The sequence below is a fragment of the Ambystoma mexicanum genome, chromosome 3q (genome assembly GCF_040938575.1).
Source record: "Ambystoma mexicanum isolate Mex_15411 chromosome 3q, UKY_AmexF1_1, whole genome shotgun sequence".
In the NCBI taxonomy this organism is placed as follows: domain Eukaryota; kingdom Metazoa; phylum Chordata; class Amphibia; order Caudata; family Ambystomatidae; genus Ambystoma; species Ambystoma mexicanum.
This window is the reverse complement of record NC_090926.1, coordinates 1,228,434,472-1,228,455,226: the sequence shown is the minus strand read 5'-3', so window position 1 is coordinate 1,228,455,226 and position 20,755 is coordinate 1,228,434,472. Positions and strand designations below refer to the sequence as shown.

The window sequence follows — 20,755 nt, the reverse complement described above, 5'->3', positions numbered from 1 at the left end:
GCCCAAAATGAAACCCAACCAAGCTCTCTTTGAGCCAGCTATGTGCCTTCAAGGGGTTGCTAATATTATTTCTAAGCAGTGTTCTGAAAGGTATTGACTTAAAAAGCACTTTAAAACATCTCCTGGTGCAATACAAAATCGACCAGTGAGTTTTCAGCCACTTGATGTATAAGAAATGTGTGTCTTTGCATCTGTTCTTTGCACTGCATTCCTTTTAAACACAAGCATTGGCAAAGCCAACAGTTTTGTCTTTTGTATTGGTATTAGAAAGGCATTTGCCATAATAAGCCCAGGGACAAACAATGTTTTACAGCTGTTACTAGCTTGTGGTCAGGTAGTACCAGTATGGCAGTGCCTGGAAAATGCCTATCCCATGCTTAGACAAAAGCTCCAAAAAATTGGCAAAATTCTAGTGGTTTTGAAAAAAAGGGTGCATTTGAGTTGATTCACCTGGAAGCGGCTTGACGTCATTTAGTGAGGACTGTGTCGAGGAAGTGGGGACCAGGCAGGAGTAATGTCATGTGTCTTCCTTGGTTTGGTTAACTTAAAGCATGTTTTTGAGAGAAGCATAATAAAACAATGTGCGGAATTTCCGCAGAACTAGCCCAAGGCCAGTGTGTACTCATCCCAAGGTCTGTGGTTGGCTGCTTCCAGGCGCTGGTTCTCCCAGGCCTCCTGCGCTCTTCTCGTAGGCCCATCGCCTGGGAGGTGGATATTTTCATGAATGGGTACACCGGAGCCACCTCTGTGTTCTGAGTGGGTGAGGCATGACGACTTGCCACCTGCTGCTTGCAGCCTGCCAATCGCTGCTTCCAGGCGCTGGTTCTCCCAGGCCTCCTGCGCTCTTCTCGTAGGCCCATCGCCTGGGAGGTGGATATTTTCATGAATGGGTACACCGGAGCCACCTCTGTGTTCTGAGTGGGTGAGGCATGGCGACTTGCCACCTGCTGCTTGCAGCCTGCCAATCGCTGCACTTTGCGCATGCTTCCCAAGGACAGAGGTGTAGCCAGGGTGTTCTGAGTGGGTGGGGCCTGAAGCTAATGTAGTGGGCCCACCGCAGTGACGTTAACATCTGTAAATGCTGGGTGGGCATTTACAGATTTTGGGTGGGCCGTGCCCGCTCAGGCCCTACCCTGTCTACGCCTCTGCCCAAGGGTGATGAAGGTGTTGAGGCATTTGAGGGGATTGGGCAAGTCGTCACCTAAGGCAGTAAGGCGCATTGAGGTAAGTGGCGAGTGCCTGGCACTTGTTCCAACCCTTTCATGTATTGAATCTGAGGTCCATGTTGTGGCGCCGGATACGTGGGTTCTGCGGTTCCTGGGCACCCACCAAAAAGTGAACTTGGGGCCAAGCTCCCCTTTGGCTGGCACCTAAGACATTATAACAATATTACAAAACGGCTAACGACCCCAGCTGCAGAACTGTGGTGCATTAAACATTCTTGTAACATCTCGCTCTACAATCAGCTGAAGATAGAGTCAAACTGTTGCCCTCAGAACACGGGTCTGAAATACTTTGCACTGAGTTACCTCGTCCGTTGAAAGGAAAGCGGTGCTCCAGTGTAAACCCCTAGAGTGGAGTGACCTTGAACACTCATGCATGTTTAAAGGCATATGTATAAACCTTTATATTTGCAGTAAATTAGCGAGGTGTTGCTAGGTCTGGAAAAGATCTGGGGCTACGCTAATGTCGGGACTCGGGGCTAGCTATAGCCTCTTTGTTGTAGCCCTTGAGCTTCTATCTGGGGCTATAGCCCCTCAGCACCCCCCCTCCCCCGCCCCACAGCAACGCCTATGCAGGCTACTCCGTGCAGCCAGAGATCCTGGACAAAGGCTATTTGTGCGGCTGGGGTGGCCGATTAAAAAGATGCATTCCACAGCACACCTTTTGTTAAAAGTTCCTTTTATAATCGGTTCTCTGGGTTCCAAATTTAAGATTCAATTAGCAGGAGCTAAAAGCAGCACTTGGGTTTTGGAGTTCACCCAGTAGGCACAAGCTACCACTGGAAAACCAGGACCAAGTACACAGTGCACTGCAAATCTCACTTCCACAGGAGAGGCAAACTTTTAACTTGTTGCCCAATATGTATGATCCATTAAGTTTAAATGCGAACTAGATGTGTCACAATTCTTCTTTAACCACAGTTTCAATTACTCAAAGTTAATGCCACATAGGGATGTTCAACGCTCGGCCTGAGGCCCAAAGGCATCTCCTGGTACCCGCTAATTTAAGCTGACCTGGCTGGGCTCTCTATTAGGCTGGAAGTAGGAGCTGGATAGCTCCCAGCAATTTCAAACCCAGGGTTCTGCCACAAATGCAATGGATACCAGGTCACGAAGCACTTGCCCAGAGGCATCCGCTCCCTTCAGGCACATAGAAATAATTAGCAGGGGCGGCTTTGGGGAGTAAGAACAACGGTTGCACTGACTGAATGAATCCCAGAACTGTCCCCAACCCATGCACATGTAGGGCCCTCTGGCCTACGTGCTCTGGGGCCCCCTGTACCCCGCCGCACATATGCATTTATTCTGCACTGCGGCTCCCCTCCCATGTCACGACCTGGTCACTAAGCCTGGCCATCCACTCCAGAGGCGTCGCTACTGGGGGCTAGTGGGGGCTGGGGTGGGGCTATAGCCCCAGGGCTTTTGGTTTTAACCCCGGATAGAAGTTCAAGGGCTAGCTAGAACCAAAAGGCTAGCTTGCCGCGAGTCCCGCCAGTCCCAACATTAGCTTAAGCCTGCATCTTTTCCAGGCCTAGCAACACCGCTTACTGGGACGTTGCAAAGTTGGCTCTCCTAGGTCAATGGAAGTATTTTGCTATCTGGGGTGGAGAGCCTTTAATGCCTGCCTCCTTGTCTGCATCCACTCTTGGCACGTATGCCCTTCCCAAGGGCAAGATGGATACATTTCTGTGTAAGTTAAAATGATGTACACGGGAAGCGTCCTGATCAAGAATTGCATGACCTCTTTAGCATAAGTGTTTCGCGCCTTGAAACACTTGTGTATAGGCTCGTTATAAATGCCATATCATATCATATACAATCCTTTTGAAGGGGGAGAGACTCCACTATGGAATTCTTTGCCCCTCTCTCCCCCCCTCTGTCTTTAATATTTAGTTACTGTACTCACTTTGTTAAGCCAGACATTCTTCAGGCATTTTGGCAGTGCGGTCCAGAAATGAACCTAAAGTTAGCAAGCATTCTCTGTACCTAAATGCTTTTGCGAAAGTTCCGGTGAGTGCGTGATTATGACGTAGAGGACAGGATAAGGCCTGATGCACACAGATGAGCCCCTGCCCCATGTTATCGATTTGACCTGGGGAATATAGAACAGGCCACTATGGCTGATCGGTGAGCCCAGCCAGTACGATTAAGGGTGGGAAGCGCTTTAGATATTAAGAACTGGGATAGATTTGAGACGCAGGATTTGTGGACCATACTAATCATCTTGATTTCTTTTAATTTTGATACTGGTACCAGGGGAGTCTTTTAAAGCTCCACTAATGTGCACTTGCCTGTGTCACTTAAGCAGGACTGGAGTAATCGATATTTGAATTCTCCCAAGACACGTTTAATATGCAAAAAGAGGAAGACCCTCCTCTTCCGTATCCCCTAAAGTGCTGAAGAGGTGTATGTTACGTCTTTGGGGCTGCGTACCCAGTACTAAGGTAATTGCACACCGGTGCTTAAACCATATGACTTTATTTGCCATAAGGGCTACGTAAAATGGCTGTAGCAATGAAAGCACCAGCGGATGCCTCGGCCACTAACTCTTCTCCCATCTTACCCTTCCATCACCGTTGGCCCGCTTCCATCTTTTATTTTTCTGGTATAGCGTCCTTTCATCGACACCCTTTTTTACGACCGGTGTTTTGCCGCAGAATTTTTGCCAAAAAAAGTTTGAAATTGTTTTGGGGGGTGGACAAGGGCATATAAAGGGTTGGGGAGTCAGGAATAAGAAAACATAAGTAAATGACAGGGTGGGTCAGGGGGGAGCCCCCAAAAATATATTTTTTTAAATTTCCAAAAGTTTTTCCCACTAAAATTCTGCAGCAAAACACCCATTTGTAAAAACGGGTGTCGATGAAATGACATATATGATATGATATGGCATTTATAACGCGCCTATACACAAGTGTTTCAAGGCGCGACGAGGCAAGGGGGGGAGACAAAGGGAGGACAGACGACAATCCTACTAGGCCAGGTGTCATTCAGATGGCGCAAGTGCAGGGGAAGGGGGACGGGGAACAGTGCTCTACATGAGAATAGATGATAACAATAGGTAAGTAACGGCCAGCATGTGGCAAGTGCAGGGTAAGTGCAGACACCAGGTATCAAGAGCTTGTAGGGGGACTGTAGGGATACAAAAACAGGCCCTAAGTGCGGGGGTTGCCAGGCGGGCAGTGCAGGTGTGTGATGCTGGTGGGGGAGGGACCTGGGCCCAAGATCAGAGGGTGTCCAGGTAGCCAGTGTAGTTTTGTTTACAGCCAGGAGGTCAGCAGAGTAGAGGAGGAGAAAAAGCAGAAGCAAAGATAAAGGTTTTGAGGTGCTTTGGAACCATAGATGGTTCTCCTCAAGTTTAAGGGAGGCAGGGCAGCTGTTCCTGAGGGAGGCACCAGCTGAAAAAAGAGATCTACCACCAACTCGTTGCTTGGAGAAGCGACTGACCCTGAGGGAGTTTGAGGCGGATGAGCGAATAGAACCTTATTTCCTTCCGCTAAGTGTTCTGAAACATCCAGCAAGCACTGTCCGTGTGCAACAGAGCCCTGAGTGATTCTAATAAAAATCATTGTTCAACAAATCATTTTTGCTCCCTGATATCCTACTATCCTTTCCATCCCCACCCCACTGTGTTGTCCAATTGGACAGCTTTCCCGACTGTAATGCTGCTCCTGAGGAACGCTCTGAGTGGCGTATCACCCTCCAAACACTAACACTGCCATCGTCCGTGCTCAAGCACACTATAGGCAGGGGCGGAGCCAGTCTCAACATTTTGTGGGGACTGGATGCCAGTTTTGAAAGCTGGTAGTGAGTGCAGTGATTAAACCCACTGTGCTGCTGAATTTTCCCTCCCCCCACTTCTTCCGCCGAGCCCAGACGGCTAAATGGCTATTATGCCTTCCTTGGGCCCATTAGATGCAACTTTCACCCCAGTTCATAGGAGATGCTAATCAATGGAAGCATGGACCACCTAAAAGCCGATCAGTGCAGTTAAGTTTTTGGCTTCGTCATAGGGGGTCTTTTGATATTGCCCGGGCAGGCTTTTGTCCTCCGCCAGTGTCTGTTTGCCACGACCACCACGTTAATGATTGTTTGAACATCACGTAAACGCACGCTCTCTGAGGCGAGAGATTAGGCAGGCTCTTGCTGTCCCACCTTTCCTGTACCGGAGCACAGGGCTGGGTATCGCACCAGAGCGGTGACTTCTGCCTCAAAGTGGGAGGGCTTTAGTCCCTCATAGCCAGGGGCTGGCACCGCACCTGGCTAAATGCACATATCAGTTTTTGAGGTCTGCTACCCGCGGCCCATCACAGCAAACCTAAGACGCTGTGAAAGCAGCCTTACTGTGATAAGTCCACACAGACCATGGAGAAATCCAACCCACGACCCGAGAGGATGGAGTAATGAGGCTCAAGCCTGGGTATCCAATAATCACTGCTTATGGATAACATCTGTCCGCAAGAAGAAGACAGAAGGCGGCAGTTATGAAACCCCTCCCTGCAGACTCCAGGCAACAGAGCTCTTCGGCAATTTACCTCCGCCTTGGCCAACGCATCCTAGCGACAAGGCCACAGCAGGCTCTCTTCTGGATGCAAATGCCTTCCATGCCGATGACCTAGGAATAGGGCCGCATGCAGAGCTCCGTGCACTTCCACACTGCATGCACCAACACAACAGGCAAGCTACCTTGCATTCTTCCCATCCCTCCACTAACGGAACCCCTCTCCGCGCGTTCAGATCCTCCAAAGCGCCTTGCGACCATACCATGCAAATGGCAGCCGAGTGTGCCATACATGACAGTGACATAAGATAGCAAAGGTCACCCAAAACATTTCCAAAGATTGTTGGGGTCACAATAGAAGAGACAACATTGGCCATGTTTAGGGGGCTGCTGCCCCAGGATCTTCTTTACCCGTACATTTCTCCGATATGTGTCCAAGACAAGATGTGCTTATTTAAAATGTACAGCCTTGTTCTTTTGGAGTGAAACTTCTTTGGGCAATGGGAAATGTCGCGAGGCCATCTATCACGTCTTTCACTCCCTACCCCCGAACTCCTTATAGTTGTTTCTGTAAACTGGATTTGGTATGGACACAGGTTTCACCGTGAAAGAAAGAATTGTTACCATCTCCAAATAACAGAAAGTCACTAGTTGGGATGTGCCTCGTGGTGACAACATGTCTGCGGCACGGCTCCTAGGCCGCTGAGTAACCCTCACAGGCGTCATCAGCGTGACTTTAAGGTGATGTGTTGAGGTCCAGAGATGGAAGCTGGACAGCGTCCTGGGGACTGAGATTTGGTTGCCTAGCCTCCAGGTGAGGCCCAGAAAGGTGGAAAGGGGGTATACAGGAACAGTGCAGGGGGGCTCGAGGACCGATCCACACTTCCATGAAAGGAGGGGTTTGCTGGCACAGGTTTAATGTGATTTTAACAAATTAAATTACAGAGAATTCTGTAATAGCGAAAATGTTATAACGAAAAATATCAATTTTATTTGTTTTAATTTTTTAAACCCCTCGTTCCCCTATGATTTTAAAGCCACTCCAAACCCCTCCCCGCCCGTTTTAACCCCTTAGCCCACCCCCATATACATTTTAAACAAAGATTCCATATTTTTTCGTTAGTAGCACGGCTGGCACCATAGAGCAAGCACAAGCGGGACATAAGTCCTGCGCTGGAGATCCGGAGGACAAGACCCTCCTGCCCCAATACCTAGTTCTAGAGATTGGAGGACTGGGGGGCCCCGACGACACCCCCAGGTCAGGGGGCATGTTAGTATGTAGATTACAGCCCAGGGTATATGCCCCAGTAGACAATGGGGGTTAAGGACAGCCCATTGGGTGAGTGTAGTCATATTGAAGACTTACTATTTAATAGAATTTTTGTTTAGCGCTGGCCCTACCTAACCTGGTTCAAATGTTGAAAAGGTGGGAGTTGAAATGTTTTCAGGAAAGGATAGGAAGATGAGGATAGACCAGTGATGGCAATGGAGGAGGAGGGCGGGCTTATGTGTGGGGAAGCAGGTATGTTTTGAGGCCCTTTCTGAAAAAAGTGATGGATGGTGCCCTGCATATGTGCACTACGTGTCTAGGGTTCTTGGAAATAATGTGTATATATGCCTCCCCTTTTGTGTGTGGCAGCTGCTTACTGATATGGACAGATGGCAGTCGGGGGAAGGCAGATCACCCAGGGCAACCGCTCAGTTTACTGAGCTGCCTGCTCTTTTCACGGAACAGCGCCGGGCAACCACAGCTCCTGAATCGGTGTGCGCACAAGCCTGCTCAGGGGAGAGAGGTGAGGTGGGCAGGTGAAGGGTATCCGCTCTGTATTGCACTGGCTTGGTGAGGTGTGGGGGTAGTTATGTGGCATTATTTCTGGGTATGCTGAAAATGGGAGAGAAGCGGCACCATAAGCGTGCCCAATCCGACTGAACAATAGCTGAAAGAACACTGCAACGCCATAAAGCCCAAATGCTGGGGGGCCGCACGTATTCCTCGTGCAGTAAAACAAGCACCCTGCATCCCACTGGCCTTTATTTGTATTTGTGTATTTATTTGAAGAGCAGGGATGACCATTAGAATCAGAAACGTTACAGATGGCGTAGGTCTTGCGGGGGGTGGAGGGGCTCGGGGGGTGCCTGGGGCGGGGCTGTACAGAACCGCAAAGATGGGAACTAGTGGGGAGCCAGTTCATGAGGTTGTGAATAAAGAGACCTCGATCTCCTGTACAGGCCAGTTCCAGGCAGGTTACAGCTGCTCCACTGCAGGCAGTGGCTAGGAACCTTAAGGAGAAGCGCGCCGAGATTAGAAAGGACCCCCACGCAGGGTCTTCTATCTAATCCGGAGGTTCCAGACTTCATGCCAAGACCACCTGAGCCCAACCACATGCTATTGTGCTGTCTCTTAAAAGCCGTCCTCCCACCGCCTCTCTGGGAAAAGACTTCCACCCTACGCCGCCCGCTCGACATCCTCTGCCTCACCAGGCCCACAGTCGGAAGACCAAGGATGTCAGCCAACCAGCAGTCGCTATGCCCATTTCCCTTCAAGGTGCTGTGCCCTAGCTTCAATAAGAATGATTGGGGGCGGGGGGAGTCCAGTTTTCCCCCCTAACGGGAGCTATGGATCGAAATTCAACATGCTGAGAGGAACTTGAAGGGAGGAGCAGAAAAGTAGAGAGAAAGGGAAAACTGGGAATAGAAAACCATGACGTTAAGTTGAATCCTTGTAGCGCCAACATGCTGTTAAGCTGTCTCAAAGCACTGAGTATAAGAGGTGACAACATGTTTTGCCGATAACGTGCATATCACTTTGGTATGTTATCAGACCGTCCTAAAGCTCTGGAGGGCTGGGGGGGTGGGGGGGGATCGAAGGAGGCAGTGAAGTGTTACGTTGTGTTGGTTGCTTGGATGTTACTTTCCAGAACGTTCACTTCGCCTCAAAGCACTGAGAGCGTAGAGGGCAAGAGAGGAGGCGGCCTAATGAGGAAATGGGACGAGCCAATGTCACAGGCCTGGGCACCTAGCCAAGGGGAAGCAATTCTCTGCCAAGATGACACTTAGTCCTAGGCCAGGGCTGTGGGCGGCCACCGGCTCCCTTCAGTCATGTAGAAACTGGAACCGTGGCTGGAGGAAATCTGGTCCATCGCCGTTCCCACCAATCAGACAAAAGAAAGCCAGGGTCAAGGTGGCAAAAGGCAACCTGAACTCAGAAGCATAGTTTTACTATGCCCACCCTTTCCAGCCATTGATCCCACCTGGAGACTAGACCCAGCCAGACGCCAGGAGAACTCACGAGTGCTCGTACTCTTCGCCAAAATTCCCCAAGTCAAGATGGCGCCCCGAAGCGCTCTTCCTGGTCCCTTCCTTAGACGTTTGTATCAGTGTTATGCTGATGGGACGGAGCTGTAGTTAAGGCAATGGACTACACATCCTTTGGGGTCTCAAGGACGCCGGGCGGCATTTTTAAGAGCATAATGCGGCTCTGGCATGAGTGCAGCCTGCAGCTTGGCAGGGCTGAGAATGGGCTAATAGTAACAGCTGTTATTTTAGTAAAACCGGATGATGCTTACAGGAAGGAACGTCTTCTAAAGGTAGGCTGGAAAACAAGCCCCAAGTGCGACGGATCCAGTGGGAGGAGCCATGCGGGGAGCAGGGGTCATTTGTGGCATTGCATTGTTGGCCCTCATGCGTCCTCTCTAGACTTTCTTGACTTACACGGTTCCTGGGATTCAGTATAAGGAATGGTTGGGAAGCTGATTGAATGGCTCTTCATTTTGGCGCTTAGCTAGAGCCAATCTTGGCATTACATTTGACAGTAGGTGGTCATCATTAGGCTACATCAGGGTTACTAGTGTGGCCCTCCAGATGTTTTGGACTTCGACTCCCATTATCCCTAGCCAGCTCAGTGGTGAAGGATCATGGGAGGTGTAGTCTAAAACATCTGGAGGGCCACATAATGAGTTGCCATGGGTTACATTTTAGTTTACTTATTGGGATACAGCTACACTTCTGCTTTAAACTTGGTGAATCCGTGTGCAAGCCAGCAGTTCCTCTTAGCGCTTCATGCCGCATTCTCTCCTGTAGGTTTTTTGTGGGTTGTCATCAGCCGAATCCCCATTTCCCCACTTATCTTGCACTATGAACCTGATTCCAACGTGATCTAAAATCTTCCCTTTGCTTCCCACCCCCACCTAGAGATTCCTATCAGGAGCACTGGCACCGCAAGACTGTGGGGAGAATGTTCATTGGGTGCCCTTTGGGAAAGGAAATCAACAGCTGGCGCTCTACCTGTGAAGGGACTGCTAAGCCGCCTTTCATCCTCAAAGCCCTGCGATGTCTCGCCCCTCTTAGCCGGCTGGTATCCCGCAGTTACATATGATTAGAACTGCTCACGTGTCTGGGATCTGGAGCACCCACTCTCTTCCTCCACTGATGGACACCTCCATGCCAGTGCCTCCCTCCTCATTCTCCCCTGCAGTGCTCTTCTCTTGTCCTTGTGCAATCCCTCTCCCGCTTCCCGAGGTTTGCTTGTACGCACAGGAGCTGGGCATACCGGGCCAGTTGCCAGCACCTCTTGGCACCTTTCATATCCTTTTCCCCTGCCAGCAGCTGGATCCCCAACTGCCTGTGTAGCAACCAGCGTTCCACGTGCCCATACGCTCCCACTGGCCCATTCCTTTCTGCTTCTATTGCCTCCTTCAGATCCCGCCTTCCTTCCCTTTTCCGCTCACTGCCTACTTGCAAGGGCACGAGCTGCCTTCTCATCAGTTCTCTGCCCACCTATAAATGTACCCCTTAACCTCTTACACTGCTTTCGGATCACTGTCGAAAGCCTGGCCGACATCGGGAGTGTGCGGTGGGATGGCTCTCCTCTAGATGCACTCCTTCTCCGCCTCTGTTCTGGAACCCCCTTCTTCATGCCAGGCTGTGCTTATCCACCGTAGCACAGATAAACCCTACTGAGCTATGTTTACAGCTCCCTGGTAACGCGCTCGTCTTGGAAGCAAGACAATGCAGAGCAACACAGAGTCGAATCCCTGCGCTCAGAAACCTCTTCGGTATTAAGTGCGTTAAACAAAAATATATAATTATAATTACTCCATTAACGCCACCCTTCTCGAATCACTTACCTGTCTGCAATCACGATCACCTTTGCCGATCTCATGATTGCCCTTGCTATGAAGAATTCAGTCACTGACTTTGCATGACTGGCCCACCATGGTATCCCCCTTCTTCAGTGCCACCCCCTTCCCTCACCACCTCCTGCTCTGTGTCATCCTTCTCTCTGTGTCGCCCCACTCCAATCTACTTGCGCCATTTCTATCTTTCTTTATTCACAACCACTTCAGAAGACTCTGGGACATAAATAGGGCAAGTGCATTTGCAGGCTTCGAAAATAAGAATCGTTGAGCAGGTGCTAAAACCAGCTCTTGGTTGTCGGGCATCACCCAGTCAGGAGGAGCTGCTGCTATGCTGCTATTGAACCAGGAACGAGTACACAGCGCACTGCAAATCTAACTTCCATATGGAATCCCAATTCTTCTTTATTAACATTCTCGAACACTCAAAGTTAATGTTTGTAAGGCACCAGTTAGTCTGGTGAGCCAAACATAGCTCCTGGTAGGTGCTGGTTCCAAGGTAACCAGGTTCTACTCGGCTAGACCCAGGATGGAAAGGGCTCTCAGAAATTTAGAACCCTGCATTTGTCCTCAGTACCTAGATCCAACTTCCTTCCCAACCCAACCTTTATCATCTCAAAGCTTCTTGATTTAAGCAAAACTCCTCTTTCCTGTTCTCTTTCCTCCTGTCTAACAGAACCCAAAGGCTTGCTCTACCCCAGTGGTGCTCTAGGCCCCTTGCTTCTCCTCTCCGTCTATTCTGCTCCCTAATTTCCTCTTAAAGACTTACTTTTCTCCTACTACACAGATGATCTCCCCAAGACATGATGGCACCTCCCCTTCTCTAGCTCTCGCCTTTTCTTGGTACATAGTATAGACCATGGATATAGGTAACTGGGTGAAATCCGGATCTCTGAAACTAAATGGAAACAAGACGCATATTCGGATAATGAACCACTGCCCAGAGCACTGGATGCCTCTCCTTGGGCCAGCCTCTCTAGGTGCCGCTCCTTCTCAAGTAATAAAGACTCTGCTCCTAGGTCGTTCACTGACCCGTCAAATGCACTGAATGGTCAGCACGTGCACCACATTCCTGCCTTCCTAACAATGGCCTCCTTCCTTGCCCTCCTCAACAGGTTTACTTGCACCCATGCCCTCCTATTCTCCAAATAGAGCTATGTCAGCAGTCTCTCCTTTCTCAACCCGCAGGGTCTCATCTGGAAACTCCAGAGAATCCATAACGCTGTCTAATTCTTTTCCTACAGGAACGTGTCCACATTTCCCCCAATATGACAAACTGGTCTTCAGTCCACAAATACAAAGTTATATATAGTCTTACAAAAAGAAGCGTACAGGGACATAATCAAATATGGTAATTCCAAAATAATAATTGAAAATATGCCATTATAACTTTCACATGCATCTAAAACCATCGCCAAAACTTGGTGACAAAAAACGTACACATCGATAGCTAGCTATATTGCCAAAATACATCCAGCAAATATTTTAAATGTCCGATCAACACATGAGGTGTCACGCGCCAACCACAACCCCCCTTACTCAACAGTTCCTTATTATTAGGAGTGCAGCATAACAAACGCTGGAATGTTTCAGTCCTTTCTAAAATATAGGACTTTCGTCAGGGCAATTAAATATTCTATGCAAATAGCACAAATCAGCATAATTCCAACTGAAGCATGGTATAGTGATTACGAGATGGCATCTGATAAATACTCGTTATATTTATTTACTTTTTTCATTTATAAAGCGGCCAAATAACCAGGAGGCATCAAGGGGCTGTTACAGAAACAAGTTACTTGCAATAAAACCGAACAAACAGTAAACACATGACAGTACTATAGTTTACAAGTACACACAACTAAACCATACACTCTTGGCAGTAGTATAGTTTACAAGTACACACAACTAAACCATAAACACATGACAGTACTATAGTTTACAAGTACACACAACTAAACCATCAACACTTGGCAGTAGTATAGTTCACAAATATGGCAGTGAAGGTCCAGGCTAAGCAAACAGCCATGTTTTGCGGCATCGCCGGAATATACCCAGTATGACGGTTCTACTCTCAAGGTGAGGCGCGAGGAGTTGCGCAGTTTGGCAGCGATCTTTGGATGTCTGATTTTGGGCTGGATGACTGGGCTCTGGAGATTTTCTGAGAGAGGCAAGGAGGAGCAGTGTTAGACAGACACTTGTGAGTAATGGACAAGGTTTTGAATATAATCCGTTCACGGATTGGTAGCCAGTGAACTGCTCTCCTGGATGCTGATATGTGTTTCTGTTTAGGAATGTTAAGGGCTGCTCAGAGAGCATATTTTGTGTGGCTTGCATTTTCTGGAGGTTTTTAGATGAGGTGCCGGCAAAGAGGACGTTGCAGTCATCCAGCCTGGCACACATAAGGCAGTTATCTGTGGTTAGGAAGGGTCTTGAGGCATTTAACAGTTTAGTGGCATAGGCTGCGGAGGAGGCAATGGCATTCACTTGGCGGGACAGTGCAAGGGTGGCATCCAGTTATACGTCTAGCATCTTCACTGAGGAAGGTACAGGGACCAATGTGTCCATTTTGAACGCTGAATATTGGTAATTGAGTTTATGTAGTACCGCAGGGGGTCCTACGCAGGATTCTGTCTTGTCCCTATTCAGGCGGAGACGGTTCTCGCCCATCCAAGCCTGAATGGTGGAGTAAGCAGCATTGAGGGTGTTGGAGCCTGCATCGTAGTTAACAGTGAGCGGGAGGAGAATCTTTGTCACTGGCATAGTTGGTGTGTGCTGTGCCGATGAGGTCCAGAATGTCAAAGAGGGGTCTGGTGAAGTTGTTAGAGCTGTGAAAGCATCATGAAGTAAGAGACAGGCAACAGATTCAACTTCATAAGTAAAAGGCGGATAGCCTGTGTCAGTAAGTTCAAACCAAGTCCGTCTGTGTCTAAAACCTACCCTTGCCCTCACAACTAAGTATATAAAATGTGTAGGGATGTCGGGAGCAAAATAAATAGTGGTCAAAAGTAAAGTTCTGTACTTCTTCCAGCTCTTGGCTTATACCCGGCTTCCCCTTCCCTAAGCTCATAACAGTTCCAAAAGACCCTGGGTTTCCCTTCCCCAAGATTTCAGCTCGTCCAAATTCCAAAATCTGTTCACATCTTCTAGCTTTCAAAAACAGTTCCAGTTCAAATCCTTGGTCAAGCAGGCTTTTCAATGGCTCACATAGGTGGCTCTGTTTCTGCATTTACCATTCACTTTTAGCAACTGTTGCAACATGCAAACCTCTTTAAATTTGCTTTCCCTGGCTGTTTCCATGTAGGGGTCACTGGGTCAAGGTGCAGCCGTGTGACCAACCGGTCCACCCATTACAGGTCATGCAACTGATAACCCCATGCACTTTGTTATGCTTCTATGTTCTTCATGCTTTTGCCAACACATGTTTTCTCTCTTCACCTGTAGGTCCTTGGACTGCTGTATCTTTCACATTCTTCTTGGCAATCTTTTGGCTGTGCTACAACTTGTCTCTTACACCGTGGTGTTTACCCCTTTGCACCACCTTGCATTCACATAATAAATGTTCACCATTTGTTTTTCTCTTGTGCGGTATTCAAATATATTCATCCTATCGTTTAGTTAGGTCGGTATTCAAAAATGCTTGTTGCAACTTTCAAAAGTATTTATAACATCTTGCAACTTGTTATGTATTAAAAATCACTTGGTTTGGCCTCCCATAGCCCTTGTGATAGTTTTCAGTCCGTTCAATATTCTACTATGCTTGTTTGCAGCCCTCTGAGCACCCCGGTACGAGTGTTCCCTTCTTTACACTCACCGGCGGTATGCAGGAGCTCCATCTGGCCACTTGTTCCGACTTCTAGTCACTCCACCTGTTCCACAAGGGAGCCACAGCGAGCAGTGCTCACCTTCCTCTGCCTCGCGTAGCTGTGATCTTCCACCGCAGAAGCTACAGAGAGCATCTCTCACCCTGGCAGCGATCTGCATCCTTGGGAGGTTTTAATGTCCGACACTTCCTGCTGTGGACACCGGGCAGAGAGGACAGCAGGTTTTCTGATCCTCTCGCAGTCCGTTCTGGCCCCGGCACCTCTTTCACACACCTGCTCAGCACAGCTTTCATCAAGATGGTTCCTCCCCAGCCCGCTCTGCTTCTACGAGCTACGTCCTTCTCTCCAGGTCGTCTCTCTCTCTCTGCTGGGTTGTTGCCCTTCTTATACACCTGGGACTTGTTAAATGCATACAGGTGCGAGTCCTTCACTTCAGTTGCCTGTCTATGGGAAAATCTATTAGCTGGACATGCCTGGCTATTACCATGGAATTCCTCCAAAGCCCTCTTCCCCGTCTCAGTACCAAAGTGGTGTGAATGAATGGAAGAGTTCAAAACTCCCCGTTGTTTCCTCCTCATCCCGATCCACATGAAATGACTGTGGACATTTTGGGCAGAAGCAAGGGACAAAGGCTGACAATAGCCTACAAAGACAGGGGGGAGTATCAGATTCACTTTGACAAGGGAAAGGTGCATACCATGCATGTCTCACACAAACATGTCCTCTCCCCATTCCACGCATTCTGTCCGCGTAGGTGATCCTCACTCACATATGCACCCCCAGGGTCGGGATTCAAAACCGATGGCCTTTCCCCTGCCACCTGAGCAGAGGATCCCGGAGAAAAAGAAGTGATGACGCACTCGGGTTCCTCACAGACTGTATGGGATATGCAGGATTCTCGTGGTACCCCACACGTGATGGGTGTTGGTGGTGCACTTGCATTCTTAGTGAACACTCTCTTAACTCTTCCCCCTAGAAAGGAAGCAATCCATGAAGTGGCTTCAGGGGCAAAATTGGCTCTGGTGTTAAGGTGGGTGGCATAGGATTTTGTGGTCAACCAGGTTCAAAGCAGCTGACAGATCAAGTAGGAGGAGCAAGGCAGGCTTGCCCTCATCCCTGATCTCGTCCATCTATTTTTTTAGGTGAAGCAGTGCAGATTGTGTGCCATGTCCTGGGCGGAAACCAGACTGGTGCATTCCCAGGATATGGTTGGTTTCTAGATAATGCTAGAGAGGGTTTTTTCAGCAGCGGAAGTACCCAGTACATTCTATCCCACGCTCCTGGCCAGTTCATGGAAGGGTGCACTCTCCCTGTGTACTCTAGGGCAGGCTCTACAGGTGTCTGAGTACTGGCAGTATTGGGCTTCAGGAAACATGCAGTCAACATGACTAAAAGTGCAGTAACCCTTTCATTCCCAGGGATCTCAATCAATAGTGCCGTGCCCGCAAACTATGCCACACCAGATCCTGATCAGTCGAAAGAAGTGCAGTGGCAAAGCAGTGAACGGGGCAGTCGCTACAGTAATTGTCCTTCACCGCACTTTAAGCTCAATTTTTTAATCTAAAGCCCTGAATGTTCGCTTGCACAATGGACAATGCCAGCGTGGAATTTGCAGGTACTCCCGGTTTAATTCTCGATAGACTTGTAGCTGTGTCGTCCTACAACTCCTTTTTGTGTACTATAACACTGGAAGCTCCTGCACAATCTTTCCATATTTTCTGATCATGGAAATTGAGAAGGACCATGTTCAACAAGAAATCTGTGTCCTGATGAATGTTTTGGAAATTGACAGTCAAAACATTGACTAATTTCCAATTAATAGATCTGATAGCTTGTGGTCTATTTCTTTGAGGACTTATCAACTAGCATGGTGTATATCTCAATCAAGCTGCAACCTTATCCTATTGCCATATATAAACTCAACAGAGATGGGCTCTACCAGGGTTCCAGCTACTCTGCCAATAGATACCTGGTGTGTTAAGGTACTAGCATCAGGGCCACAATATACTGAGATATGTAAGGGGTTGTCTAGAACTCCATGTTCACAAAAAGAACATCATAACGATGTGCCAATTTGCTGCTACCTTGATCGCACAAATGCAAGGATTCATTAACAAAGATCTCCTTAAGATTTTTAAGCAAATGTGCCCAAAAAATGAAAACTGCAAAACAGGCAACACATGTTACAACCAATTAATGTCTTCCTCAGGGCAGTTGAGTATTTAAATTGAAACATATACAACCATACATAACAATTCATATGTAGTTACAGGCTGAATAATGTCGCCACAGAGTCATCATTGATAGATCACAGTTACATAGCTCTCAACCATTTGTGTCACAAAGGCGGGTGAAAACACCCGATTTTGTTTGTGGTGGTTGAGAGCTCATTGAAACAAATGGGCGTGCAGGAGGCTTGGCGGGTGAGTTAGTGGCTTACAGGGCAGGTGACACCCGCCAAAAGCGTGTGGGTTGAGAGCTATGCAGTTATGTTGACCAAAGTAAAAAAAAGAACGTTACAATTATAGGAATCAAATATTGAAAATTGGTCAAATGTATGACCGGAACATACACACCAACACAATGAAAAATGAGATCGAAAGAAAAAATGACAAAAATGAAATAGGCGCATAAGTAAAATCCTGTCCTTAATATAGGTTTCAGAAGAATATTCACTGTAAAAAACTCATGAACCCTTACGAGTCAAACCATGCGTATACTGGACAATATACCGGACAATGAGAGTCTTCTCCACTCTAGCAGCTGCTGATTGCATACAAGTCTCCTGCGGTGTCCCCCAGGGATCATGTGTGTCTCCTACTATGTACAACATCTTTACCAAACCATTGTTTGACAAGTTGGATAGACTGGGTGTCCTCTACACTAACTACGCAGATCACACTCAGATCCTCACCCCCCTTTCAGGTAACTTTTTGGAAGACTCAGCTTTGGTAAACAAGCTATATCTCCTCATTCAGGCATGGATGGCATCCATGGCCTCTTCTGAATGACGACAAAATGGAGATTCTGATTCTCGGCACATAGACAGCGATTAAAAAACTTGACCCGAACTGTGCCTCGTTTAACATTGACAACAATGTCATTAAAGTGATGCCTGCAGTCAAAACCCTGGGGGTCTATCTGGACTCAGCACTCACTTTTAAGAAACAAACTAACTCCCGAGCTTCCTGCACAGCCTATACTTGTAAACTGATCCGAGCATGTAGGCCATTCCTAACAGAGGCTAACTGTATTACCTTAGCTAATGCACTTATCATATCCAGATTGGACTATTGTAATGCCCTATATGCGGGATCTAACAAGTATATCCTTAACAAACTCCAAACTCTCCAAAATAACGCTCTTAGAGTAGCCTTAAACATACCTAACAGAGCCCATGTCTCCACCGCCAGAAGGAACATCCACTGGCTAAAGATTAAAGACAGGATCACCCTCAAAACCCTTTCGCTCACGTCCAAATGCCTCAACAATATAGCTCCTCCCTATCTAGCAAATAAAATAAACAAGAGAATCTGAAACCGCCCCACAAGAATGACTAACGCTTATACCTTGATGGTGCCTAGATATAAAAAAGAGTACAGCTGGCGGCGCTAGCTTTCCAGTCATAGCTGCCCAAACCTGGAACAAACTCCCCTTAGAACTTAGAAAGGACCAACCCTACCTACGTTTCAGGCACAAGATTCTTTCATGGATACGATCTAATGACATCTAATGTGATCACCCTCTTTTACTAGAACCACTCGTCCTGAGTGACACCTCCCGACTAGGCCCTATGTTAACCTGTCCCCCCATAGGGACCCCGACTACCACTGCTAGTATCTAGGAATTTCACTGGACCCTACGGGACTACAAAACTGTGGTTGATTGTTGCTTAGCTCTTTATGCTTCCGACAACTGGCATTAACTGTATAAGTCTATTCAGACTGTAACGCTGCTGAACTGTCCTACTGCCCATTTTGCTTGTCACTGTAATAAGTTCACAAGTATCCTTGTAATGTTTGCTACCTGCGGGTTTGGTTTTGCGCTATATTAAATAAACAAACAAACAAACTGTGTTGGGGCAAAGAGGGTGGAATAATTGGAAAACCCTCACCCTTAATTCTTTGAAAATGTATTGAGAACAATAAGTACAGTAATCGGTTCCAGAAGGTGGCCAATTATAACTGAATCCTCGAACCCAGTTCTCACAATTGTATCACTATGGTATGGACTAAATAATTAAAAATCACAGTCACGTGTGTTTAAAGAAATAACATCTTACTAAATAGTTGCATCACAAAACGTTTAAACTTTTGATTAGTGTATGGTTCTATCCTACAGAAGCACCTGAATCGCAAAAGAATCCAAGCTAAGAAATCCAATTACCAATTGAAGCCCAATTTATCAAATCATACTCAAAAAGAACCCAGGCATATCTTTTTCAGGTTCTGGAATTCATATCCATCAGAAATGGATCGAAGTATGTCAAAGTGAATCCTGAAAAGTAATTTCCTTTTCCTATGTGCCTAAAGTCAGCCAAAATCCAGCCAAAAGTGACCCTTCTAATCCTGGTTTAATGCCATGAACGAGCACACGTCAGACGGTTAAAGTGAAATTATCTGAACTTACTTATAAAAAAGGTGGTTTAAGCCAAGATCCAGTTGGACGTAAAAAGCAGCATTTCACGTGCGTTCGGCCGCCATCTTAGAATGCTACAATTATATAGGCAGAGTGACGTCGTACGTGGATGTGTGACAACACCAACGTAAAACGCGCAACAATCTTATGTGTATCAATCCAATTGCTGGTAATCATTAATTCTTGAAAACCTAGTTTCTCGTGCACCTCTAAAAAGCTGATATCATTGACAATAACTGCAACTATTATGATGAAGACACAAAGTATTCACCATAATGGAGATATATATATATATATATATATATATATCCCTTAAAGAAACCACAACCTACTACAAAGGAATGTACATCTGTAGAAAATGTTGTTTGGCCAATACCTTGGTGCTAAAGGTGTAAAGTGAGCTGTATCTTGCGATGCTCTTATTGATTCAAAAGTACAACCAAGGCATAGACACTGAAAATATAAAGTGAATTGGGTAGCACAGTGCTCATGGTGATGTGAAAGAACGAAAATAATCTTCCCAAAACAATACTTGGTGCCCATCACTATTGAAGGGTAGCCTGTTCTATCCCACTGTGAATGTCAATGCTCAACATAGCCATATACTGTGTCGGTTCCCTAAGGGGGACAAGACCCAATAGAAAAGGCATTCAACATTATACCAGTTGCTGTTCACCCATGGCCCAAATATTATTGTGGTTGGTACTGACCAGGGCAAACAAGCTTAATTGTCTGTCACAGAGGTGTACAGCCTACTATACTCGCACCCCGATTGGTCAAACCTCTAAATCTCTTGCGAGAACTTAATCTTTACTCCCTCCCCCAAGTCTGACCACTAGCGAGAAGGTTTCAGGGACTAGTGACGTGAAAGTACACCAGTTGAGTATATTTCGACCACATTTTCAAGGAATGATTTCTCCACTCTACAAATATTTAAACTCTGCTATATTAACCGATATATTAACCGCTGGCACATAACTGCTGAAGTGTACATTCGGCTTGGCCCAGCGTCCCATTTGTGTTTGGGGTGCTTGCCAGCACACAAGGTAGAAAGACAGGTTGTTAAAGATGATTGCAAGAAAACACTCATTTCATTTTCAGAGTTTAAAACCCGCAAGACGGTCCTGTACTCGCAAATTAATGTTGCTTGCAGTTGACATAGGCATCTTTTCCTGCTGCCTCCTACTCAGTTACTCTTCACAGTTTGTAATTCCACAAACCGAATGTGTTCGTTTCCAGTTGGTGTTTTCCTTGCCAGTGAACTGCCAGTGGTATCCTTAGGTCTTGACTCCTTATGGAATCCAAGTGTTCCATAATTCTTGTTCGTAGCTCTCAAATTGTGCTTCCAATGAATGTTAAATGACAAATGCATTGTATAGCATGTACTACAATCCTTCACTGACAATTGATGACATCTTTCATTTTAAAAGGTTTAATGCC

At 47.1% G+C, this 20,755-nt stretch overlaps 1 protein-coding gene across 4 annotated transcripts in view; it reads left to right on the top strand.

The window, feature by feature from the left end:
- The window catches only part of RAB3D (RAB3D, member RAS oncogene family), a 518,585-nt gene that overhangs the window by 213,649 nt on the left and 284,181 nt on the right, over window positions 1-20,755 (top strand). Inside the window, exon 1 of one of the 4 annotated variants that reach the window (XM_069604149.1) lies at window positions 7,406-7,514. The exons of the other annotated variants lie outside the window; for them this stretch is intronic. The gene's annotated coding sequence lies outside the window, so the exon portion shown is untranslated. Of the gene's footprint in view, window positions 1-7,405; window positions 7,515-20,755 lie in introns of those variants that run through there. 4 annotated transcript variants of the gene reach the window in all.